We start from the raw sequence: 9,726 nt of genomic DNA on the forward strand, positions 1-9,726 counted from the left end.
TTTATGAGACATGGGGCATTATGAAAAATACATGGAACAAATAGACGTAACACGTAAGCAGGACATGCATCACTGTATAATTATGCATAACTAAACAGTTACATAAATGCTTTTATTGGGGAATCACCAGTGATGGCAGCAAGCTTTGCCTATCGTGTTTGGGCTAGTTAAAGCACTGATTCATCATACTTTGAATAGTTTGTTTCCTGCTTGGTCTACAGTGAATGGATTACTGCCTGCAATTTCAGTAGAAATTAATGAAGATGAGAGATTGATCCTGTGATAAAACTTGGTCATCTGAAGAAGAGGAATGATTTACCCCAGGTGTCAAGGCTCACGACACTTGCTTGTTTGCAGACCAACTCTTCCTCTTCCTGACAAATGCATTTGTATCTGCTGGGGTAACAAACCTAAACGTACAAGCCATGATTTGGTTCTTTTGTTCCTCCTCCATCTGAAGTCTCCCCATCCTTATGCCGCTTGCCTTCGACTCGTTTTTGCAGTTGTATCTTTCTTGTCAAACAGTCCCACCATCTGATACACAGAAAGTTCAGACAGTTGGTCAAACCTTGGGTGCAGAAAGCAGCACAGCTGTGCTGCTGCAACGCTGCTACACTTGAATTTGTGCTCGGCTTCCAGCAAAAGTAGTTGTGCCACTTGTGGTACTGCTGATAGCTCATTCAGCTAGCTTTGGATGAAACCTTATTGTGTTGAATGAACGTGCTTAGACGGAGAGCAAGGCTCAGGGAGCAATGCCATGAGAGAGGAGCTGGCTAGGCGGGGATCTCAGCTTATTGCGTGGAAATGGAAGCTCTGGAGGAGATGCTAATACTGATTTTTCCAAGCCCAGTGTGATCCCTAGAGGAAAGGTGCTATATTAGTGCAAGATATTTATTATCAGTGGTATTATTACCGGTGTTATAGTGGCTGTTACTGTATTACCTTATTGCAATGCTTACACAAGAAGCAAATATACGTTGGCAGGAGGAGGGAGGGAAGGAAAGCTATGGGTTTGCTTCAAGCAAAAAGTGGCTAAACCTGACATTTGATCTGAATACAGTCATCTCAAAACAAAAGCCAATTCTTTGTTTCCTTGTAAATCTTTCTGGGCTTTTCTGAGTTGATGATGCAACTGCTTTCTGCACAGGTAAAACAGACAGCCTGGATGGTAGGTGGATGAGAGATCTATCATTAATGAGCAATATATGAAGAGATTAATTTATGAGAGTTCAGATGAGCAAACATTCAACATGTTGGTGCATATTGCTAGTGAAAGTGCCAAGTGTTTATATGGTTTCTGTGATGGGAGAATCTGGTGAAACCAGATTGTGGTTGAGCTTAGTTGGCTGCGCTACTTTTTCCTGTGTACATCATGTTAGAGTCATTTGTTAAATATCCTTCCCAGCTTTACGTAAGTCTGACCTTACAGGTGAAGTGTTTGGTCCTGCCCTAGGAATTGCAAAGAGAATGATGTTTGTTGATGGGGGCAGGTAATACCTTCCTCTTCAGTGAGTCAGCACATCAACAGCAATGACTTGGACAGGAATTGACAGGAAATTTAGGCTTAGTCCCTGAACTTGTCATTTTTGGCAGAGATTTGAAGGAACGAAACACAAAGAGACAGAGGGGGAAACCTGGATTCCCTCCCAGAGAGAAAGTTTACTTGGTCATGGACTAGCTCATTTCATTCACAGAAAACATTACAGATAGTCTCAAGAGGGACTACAGTATCCATCCCATTGACATCAGGGACCCTGAGAAGCAGCAATCGCATAACCCTTTCCAGGAATATACTTCAGGAGGGTATAATTAATCACTGTAAGGGCCCAGTGTGGCTTCCCTGAATTCAAATAGTCCCGCAAATATCACTGAAACTTCTCTGGTGGGTTTTGTAAACAGGATTTGACTATAAATTAAAACCAAGTGTAGATGGTGAATATTCAAAATGTCAGTTAATTTTATGCTGAAACAATTTCTTATATGCTAGAGTTTAAATTTTCATTAGCTTAAAGAATGGACATTTCTTTTTGGTTCATGTCTTCCAGATGTGCAGGGCTGCAAATCAATAACCAGTCCCCTGCACTAAATTTTTGTTTAGACACTTAAGGGCCGGGGCAAAGAGTATGTATGTAAATGGGGAGAAAACTGAGACTGCTAGAAAATGAGTGTTCTGGCCTTTCCTTAGAAAGATTAATGGAAGTATTGGCCTGCAGGTATTGCATTTGCTTGCAGAGTTTTCTTCCCTCCTCCTCCTCCTCACCCCTGCTTTTTGCAGTTGGCATTTGGAGAAGTACGGAACTAAATCCAAGCTAACACATACGTCCTGAAACTCCGCTGAATTAAATGGAGAGGCAAGAGGCTGATGGGACCAGTCCTGGGGGATTCTGGCTCCCATTTGTGCCCGCAATAGAGAGCAGTGGAGGGAATTCAGGGTCTTATGAGAGCAGAGTCTAAATTAAGGCAGGCTCTGGCATGCGCAGTGGCAGGGAAATGCAATTTGATAGAGGCGCTGGGGCTCCGAGGTGAGTGAACGCCACCTACACCGCTCCCAGGAGGCTCCTGTTTCTTGGAAATGTTATGGCAACATGTTGCAACCTAGATATTAGTTGTACTTTTCAGTTTGCTTTTGATCAGTAGCTTTTACTCTGTAACAAAAACATACTAATATGTGGTAATGCAATCATATTAATATGAACGCGCTTTTTCAGTGACTCAAAAGAAGTGGGCAGCATTCTGGTACGCAGTCTTGCAGTTTCCAGACTTGATTGCAGTGAGCAGTTCCTACCCTAAACATGGAATTTCCATAATTACAAATAAAGGATTTAACATATAAATTTTTTAAGTGCACCAATAATATATAGCATTTTTCCATTGGATTAGACATACAGATATTGTCAGGACTCATAACTTGCTGGCCAGGTTCAACGGCAAATAAGCCAAGAAAGCAAATTCAGAGAGACAAAAAATAAAAATCCTAATTCTACAGCACCAATGACCAATGAACATTTCTTGCCCTGTGAAATGTTCAGCGATGAGGTGGATATTTTCCCTCAATGGACGCTGCTGAACAGACACGCGTCAGAAGTCTTATTTATAGCTCACATGTACATAAGATGCTGCTCTCCTGTTTGCCAGCGCTCTGCTGCTCTCATTTGACCTCATCCCTAGAAGGCTGAAACTTTATTACTGTAATGAATCTTTGTTTCTCCTTCCCTGCACCTGGGGGATTTAAGTGTGCTTGTGCCAAGACGCCGTCTCCTTGCTCGGCAGTATATAATCTAGGATTCATGCAAGTTGATTTCACATGGGAATTAGAGAGGATGGAAGAGATTTGTCACAAGACATTTGCAACCCTTGTTACATCAGCCTTTGGGAACACCATATATCAGCCAAGATAAAGACTTACCCCTTGAAATAGGTTGTTAGCACTGGTAAACAAGGCTTCAAGAAAGAGAGGGTTGAGTGTCAAGGTAGTAGCCTGAAATACTGAATTCATTTGGGATGTTGAATTAATGCATTTACCCACAAACAGGTTCAGGGTGGAGAAGGGCAGGGCATCCTTTCTCACCTAGCAAACGCCATGCCCCATCTGATGCCAACCGTTGTGGGAGAACTTTGATTCTCGTTGAATCCTTGTTAGTCTTCAAATTGCCACTTAATTTGTATTAAGCTGACCAGTGCAGAATTCAGCCAGTCTCGTGCTCTTTCCTGTTTATTCCAAATAGCACCAGCCTTCAGTTTTGTAATGATTTGTTGATTTAATGGCTCATCATTCCTGATCCTGTGTCCCATGGCAGTGATCGCAAACTGTGTTTTTGTTGGAAGCTCTGCTGCCTGAAGGGGAGCGGACCCCTTCACTTCCACAGTGCTTTATAAATGTGGGCCACTTAAAGTGAAACACAAATGAATATTTCTGCCCCATTTTTAGACTTTGGTTAAATGCTTTTCATCTGTAGCTCCCAGTGGAATCAGATTTCTTCTTTGGTTGTTCTGGTTCCTCCTTTTCTTCCCAGGATGTGTAATCCTGGGAAAAGGGGTGGGATTCCTCTCCCCTACCTGAGCCGTCTGAATGCCTGGCATACCACTCCAGCTCATCATCCCAGCTCCAGCTGAGCTAATGGACATAGACAGGCATCTCCTGGGGGCTATTCATCCCATCCTGAGTGATGTGAGCAATCACACCCGGCCAGTTCCCGGCACTGGAGTTGGGACTATTGCTGTAGCCACAGCGAGAGCTGGAGGCGCATGAGGTGAATCGTGCCCACGCAGCACAACCGTGGGGCTTAGAAAGGGAGAAAAAGGCTTAACAGCAAGAAGCACAGATTGAAGGTAACGGATATATAGGATGAAGAGAGGAGAAAAAGGAGATTTTACACTGTGGATCATCTAGTATATGTCATTAATAAAAAAGCCCAGAAAACTTCTCCTAACATTTTTTCAGTAGTTTTAAGGTATTAATTATATTTTGTTACAATACATTTTAATGTAATATAGGATGTAAATAAATGTAAATTTGTAAAATTTTAATTTTTTTTTCATTACTTTAAGCAAATATTTGTTTCTTTTAAAACCCTTTTTTCTTTTTTTTTTTTCTAGAAAACCTCTTCTTTTTGTATTTTCAACTAAAAATAAAGTGAATCACCTTACCAGCAAACCCCAGAAAAACCTCCCAGGAAAGCTAACAGTTAAATCTGCATGACTCCCTTTGCATCTCAAAAGATTTCAGCAAGCAGAGGCCAGTACCTCCACCTCCACCTGTAGCACCCTTCATGCATTATTAACTCTGTCCTTTTCAAAACACATCACTCTGCACATCTACTGTATGTAAATACAGAGTTTGATTTTTATTTACACAGTACCAGAGAGTTAAAGAGCTTTGAAAGCGCAAGCATATTAAACATAGTTTCTGAGAAAATTATTTAGTTTATGTTTAAAAATCTGGACCAAACCTAGAACGTTTTACAGAGTAGATCATCCGTCACAATCATTATTAGCTGGGTGACCTCAGTGTTTATTTACTTGTGTTGCACAATAAATGCCACGCACAAGTTAGTCTTTGCGGTGGTTCTGCTTCTTGTGACTTCTAAAGCTCTGTATTTGTTTTATGCTTTGCTTTTAATTCACATTCCAGAAGTCATATTCTTGAGGAAGAATCTCTGGTTTGCTTTGTTTGGTTTTTGTTTTTGTTTTTTAAAAAAAAGCAAATTCCCAACTGTCATGATCAGATAGAAACTTGGAAAGACTTAATAACATGAAGGGAAATGTATCCCCAGTATATTACTCTCATGACTTCTGAGTTAATCTCCTGACGTGAGGTTTGTTAGTGCGCAGGAGGCTCCATGCTACACTGTAATTTATGAAACCCATACTGCCGCATGAGTAAGCAAAGAAACAACAGTCACAGTCAGGATTTGGGATAGAGGTGGTGAGTTGCTTTCCATGAAGGCTGTGAGGTTGTTTTAACTGGAGAAAAGGGAAAAAAGGATGCAGAAGTCAAGAAGCAGAACAGATGAAGAGAATGCGGGTTAGAACAAGGCTCCTTATTTTCGTTTTGCAGTGTGCTTCAGCAGATAGTAACCTTAACTCAGGGCCTGCCTAGGCTTTGTGGAGAAGGATGCTCAGGGCTTGTCAGCGGGTGATGTACTGACCGATACAAGCACAGGGTTGTCCCGTGTGTGCTCCTGGCTCACTCCAGGAAAGGTAGTGGTAAAGCAGCGAGCATCCCATTGCACACTGAAGGGATGTTTAAATCCTCTGATCACATCTGAAGCATCAGTAGCTGCTTTGTTAGTGGAAAGAAGAAAATGAAAACAATAACATTCAAGCCATAAATTAAAAGCCCACTGCAGATGTAGATTTCATAAGCAAAGTTATTAAGAGCATTAGTATGCATATTAGAAGTAATTAAAAACAAGCAAACAGGAAGAATGCCAGGCGAGAACACGCAGGTCGGAGGAGAATTCTCCACTCAATTACACAAGTGCAAATTAATATCTTGTAAATAAATCCACCGTCATTTCCATGGGTGAAGTTACAGTCATGCTGTTTATAAGTAGCTCAACCATAAGTGCTGGAAACCAAACAAGAGCAGACCATTTACAATAACAAGAAGACAAAAATGAAATGGAGAACAAAACCAACTTGTCTGTCTGTTCGCAGCAGTGCCCTGGAAATGAGGTTATCCTCTCCGAGGATGCGGATAATTTGCTGAGGCCTTTGCAGGGCTGGGACCTGTCTGATTTTTTCTGAGTAATGATGTCATAATCTGTCCATTGCTTGAATATAGTTGTCTGAGAAGCCTTCTTGGATACTGTTACTGTTTTTTAAAATGTTGTTCACAGTTATAGCTCATACTATTTCATCGATGAACTTCTTCCCTTTTGAGTATGCATAGCGGTCCCTATTTTCTCTACATAAATTCCTTATTTGCAAGTGTTCTGTGAATACTTCAGAGAATAACTTCTCATTTCATGTGATGCTTAGAAATTCTTTATTCCTTCTGTTTTATAGTTAAGGTGTAAAATGCATCATTGTACTTGCTGCTGACTGGAAAATGAAAAGATTTTAAAACCAGGTATAATCAACAACAATGCTCTTTTGATTAAAATAAGTAAAGGGTTTAGAAGTATTTTCAAGAACTATTTTGAAAAAGTATTTTAATATCTAAAAGTTGTTTGCTAGTCAAATAAAAGATGACTCATAGATCCCACTAGGAAAAAAAAATCCATATTGTTTGCCCAAATGCCAGCCAATCTTTTAATCCTCTTCAGATTAGTTTACTCATGTGAAATTGATATTTCAAGGTACTGCAGTACCTGCCAGAGCAAATAAGTTACTAACCAAGTTGGGCTCTATAGAGCCTCTGCATTCTGTCAGGCTCCACAAGGCACAAGGAGTCCCGACTGGTTTGCGCTGACTGGGGCAATTAAGGCCAGGTGAAATGCCAAGCTCCTTAGCTCATCTGCTGCAGAGAGCAGGTCTGCAGTGTTCCTGCTCAAGTCTTGTTATGGGAATAAATCCAGTGTGCCTCTCTCACTAGGTCAGAGAGTCTGCAGTGTCTTGACATGCAGCCTGCCATGATATCGTATGTATCACAGAAGCTGAAAACACAATTGGGTTGCAAGGGAAAACACTTGAAAGTTAAGAAATGCCAGAATTAAAGATGCTAACTCAACCATCATTTGTCTCCCCATGGCAAATGATTTATGATACAATCTCTAGCCACATGATCACCCACTGGTGTCTTCCCCTCCTCCAGTGCCCAGGATGAGTATGAGTAGTTTGTTTACGCTGTATTGAGTGTGCCCAGCCCGTGTTTACTGTACACGCTTCAAACCCTGCTTTGAAAACAGAGCTATTTATTCTTATGTGGTTTTTTTCATGATTGTATCACTGGGGTAGCTCAGAAAAACAGAAGATGTGCAGGGAGTCCCTGGCATTTTCCACCTGCAGATGTCTGACCTGGCAACTGCAGTAAGGCTCCTGAGGGGGGGGGAGGGTTTCACCTGTGCAGGGGAAGGGGGAAAACAAACCAAGGGCAATTCCCTTGGTGCTGTCACAGTGAGGCCCAACGCACTCACCAGCAAAATTTGAAGTCTCCTGTACAGACAGTCCATCTCCATCTGCAACTTCTTGCCCCTGTGTAAACCTCCTCTCCCTCCTTCCTGCAATTTATCCTGCCTGTATCCTATAAATCAGGCCCTGAACTTCTCACAGCTCTGCATGCAAAGCACGGAATCCCAGAATCCCAGGTTGGAAGGGACCTCAGGGATCATCTGGTCCAACCTTTCTAGGAAGAGCGCAGTCTAGACAAGATGGCCCAGCACTCCGTCCAGCCAAATCTTAGAAGTGTCCAACGTGACCTGGGGAAATTATCCCAATAGTTGACTGTCCTCAGTGTGAAAAATTTTCCTCTTGTGTCCAGTCGGAATCTCCCCAAGAGCAACTTGTGTCCATTCCCCCTTGTCCTCTCCATGTGACTCCATGTACAAAGGGAGTCTCCATCTTCTTTGTAGCTGCCCCTTAAGTACTGGTACATGGTGATGAGATCCCCTCTGAGCCTCCTTTTCTCAAGGCTGAACAAACCCTGGTCTCCCAGCCTATCCTCATATGGCAGGCTTCCCAGTCCTTTGATGGACTTGGTGGCCCTTCTCTGGACCCCTTCCAGCCTTTCCACATCCTTTTTGTATAGCGGGGACCAGAACTGTACCCAGTTCTCCAGGTGTGGCCTGACAAGTGCTGAGTAGAGTGGGATAAAGAAATCAGGCAACTTCTTTTTCACAGCTGCATTCACAGGTTGCATTAGGGACCTAAAATCACAATTTTCCCTTAGTTCTGGCATCTAGCCCCCACCGGACCAACACCACATCCCACCTGTAACTGCAGGTAAAATCATAGCCACCTTGGCCTGGAGCACCCTGGGAAGGTGGGTGCCATGCACTAGCATCTTGACTGGGTATGTGCTGATTTATTTTTCTCCCACAGAACATAATTTACCAGATTCCTCTGATCTTCCTATGCAGTTGCAAGAAGTAAACTGCCAAAAAGAAATAATGCTGCCATGACAGACTTCTGAGTATAGAGAAATGAGGCTTCCTCAAAGAAAAAGTCACCCGTGTCTTATTTTAACACGGGCAGAATGGTGTCTTTTCCTCTAGCCTCACAGCTGGACACAGCTGCACTGATCTGCCTGAAATTTTCCATGGAAATTCAGCAAGAGACAGAGATTTGGAATGAAAAATTTCAGTTCAAGTTTGACAAAATCACAAGCAACAGAAAACAAGGCTCCTAATGGGACATGCTGGAGACCTTAATAACAGATGCTGTCAGCAGCTCTGCTTATAATAAGCTGTAGGAATTGATGATGTTCATTTAAAAACCATTTTAACATTTAAATTTTGATGGGAATCATTGGTCAGACACTGTGTGCAGGGTAGATAAAGCAAATAGTGTTGCTAAGTCATTGGCAGTCCTGCAGAAGTATTTTGGACAAAACTCCCTTTGCGTTGAAGAGGAGGATGGGGTTTGTCTCCATCACAGCTGCAGACTCGGGTCTGTTTTCCCATGTGACCATTTTAGTGCCTTGCTCAGAACAGCCCTTGTTGCTGTCTCACATATGATGCACGCCTCTGCTCCATACTTGCCCTTTCAGAGGCCAGTCTCCACATGGTATGTAGGCTTATTCTATAGGCTTGGGCTTTCTCAGGTTACTCAGTAAGGTGCTGGTTAGGATGCCCCAGTACCCCAGCTGGAGTGGCTGATGGGCATTTTCAGTTGCCTGGCTGGGCAAACCCAGGCTTCTCTTCAGTGGTTAGAAGAGGGTTATAAACTATTAGGAAGTGACCTCAGCTGACAAGTATATCATGTTCTTTCATTCTATTCACTTACAGCATTTACAACATCTCCCCATTATCTTTTTGACTTTTACAACTCTTAATGACCCTTTTATCAGAGCAGCAATAACCAATAAATCCCCTTTGGCATTTATTGCCCTGTCTCTAATACATAAAAGCCCTAATTTATAACATCTCATGAATGCTGAAGATTATTTTCCAAACTGCTAGTACAGTAAAACTTCTTCAGATCTCACTACAAAAATAAATGCTCTGATAAAGGCCTTGTTTCTGTGGTTTGCTTGACATTAGTCCTGAATGAAATTCAGGCACAACCTGCAATAAACTCTGTGAACTGGATGCTGTATGGCACAGAGAAGCCAGAAGGCCAAAA

The sequence above is a fragment of the Phalacrocorax carbo genome, chromosome 2, assembly GCF_963921805.1.
Source record: "Phalacrocorax carbo chromosome 2, bPhaCar2.1, whole genome shotgun sequence".
In the NCBI taxonomy this organism is placed as follows: domain Eukaryota; kingdom Metazoa; phylum Chordata; class Aves; order Suliformes; family Phalacrocoracidae; genus Phalacrocorax; species Phalacrocorax carbo.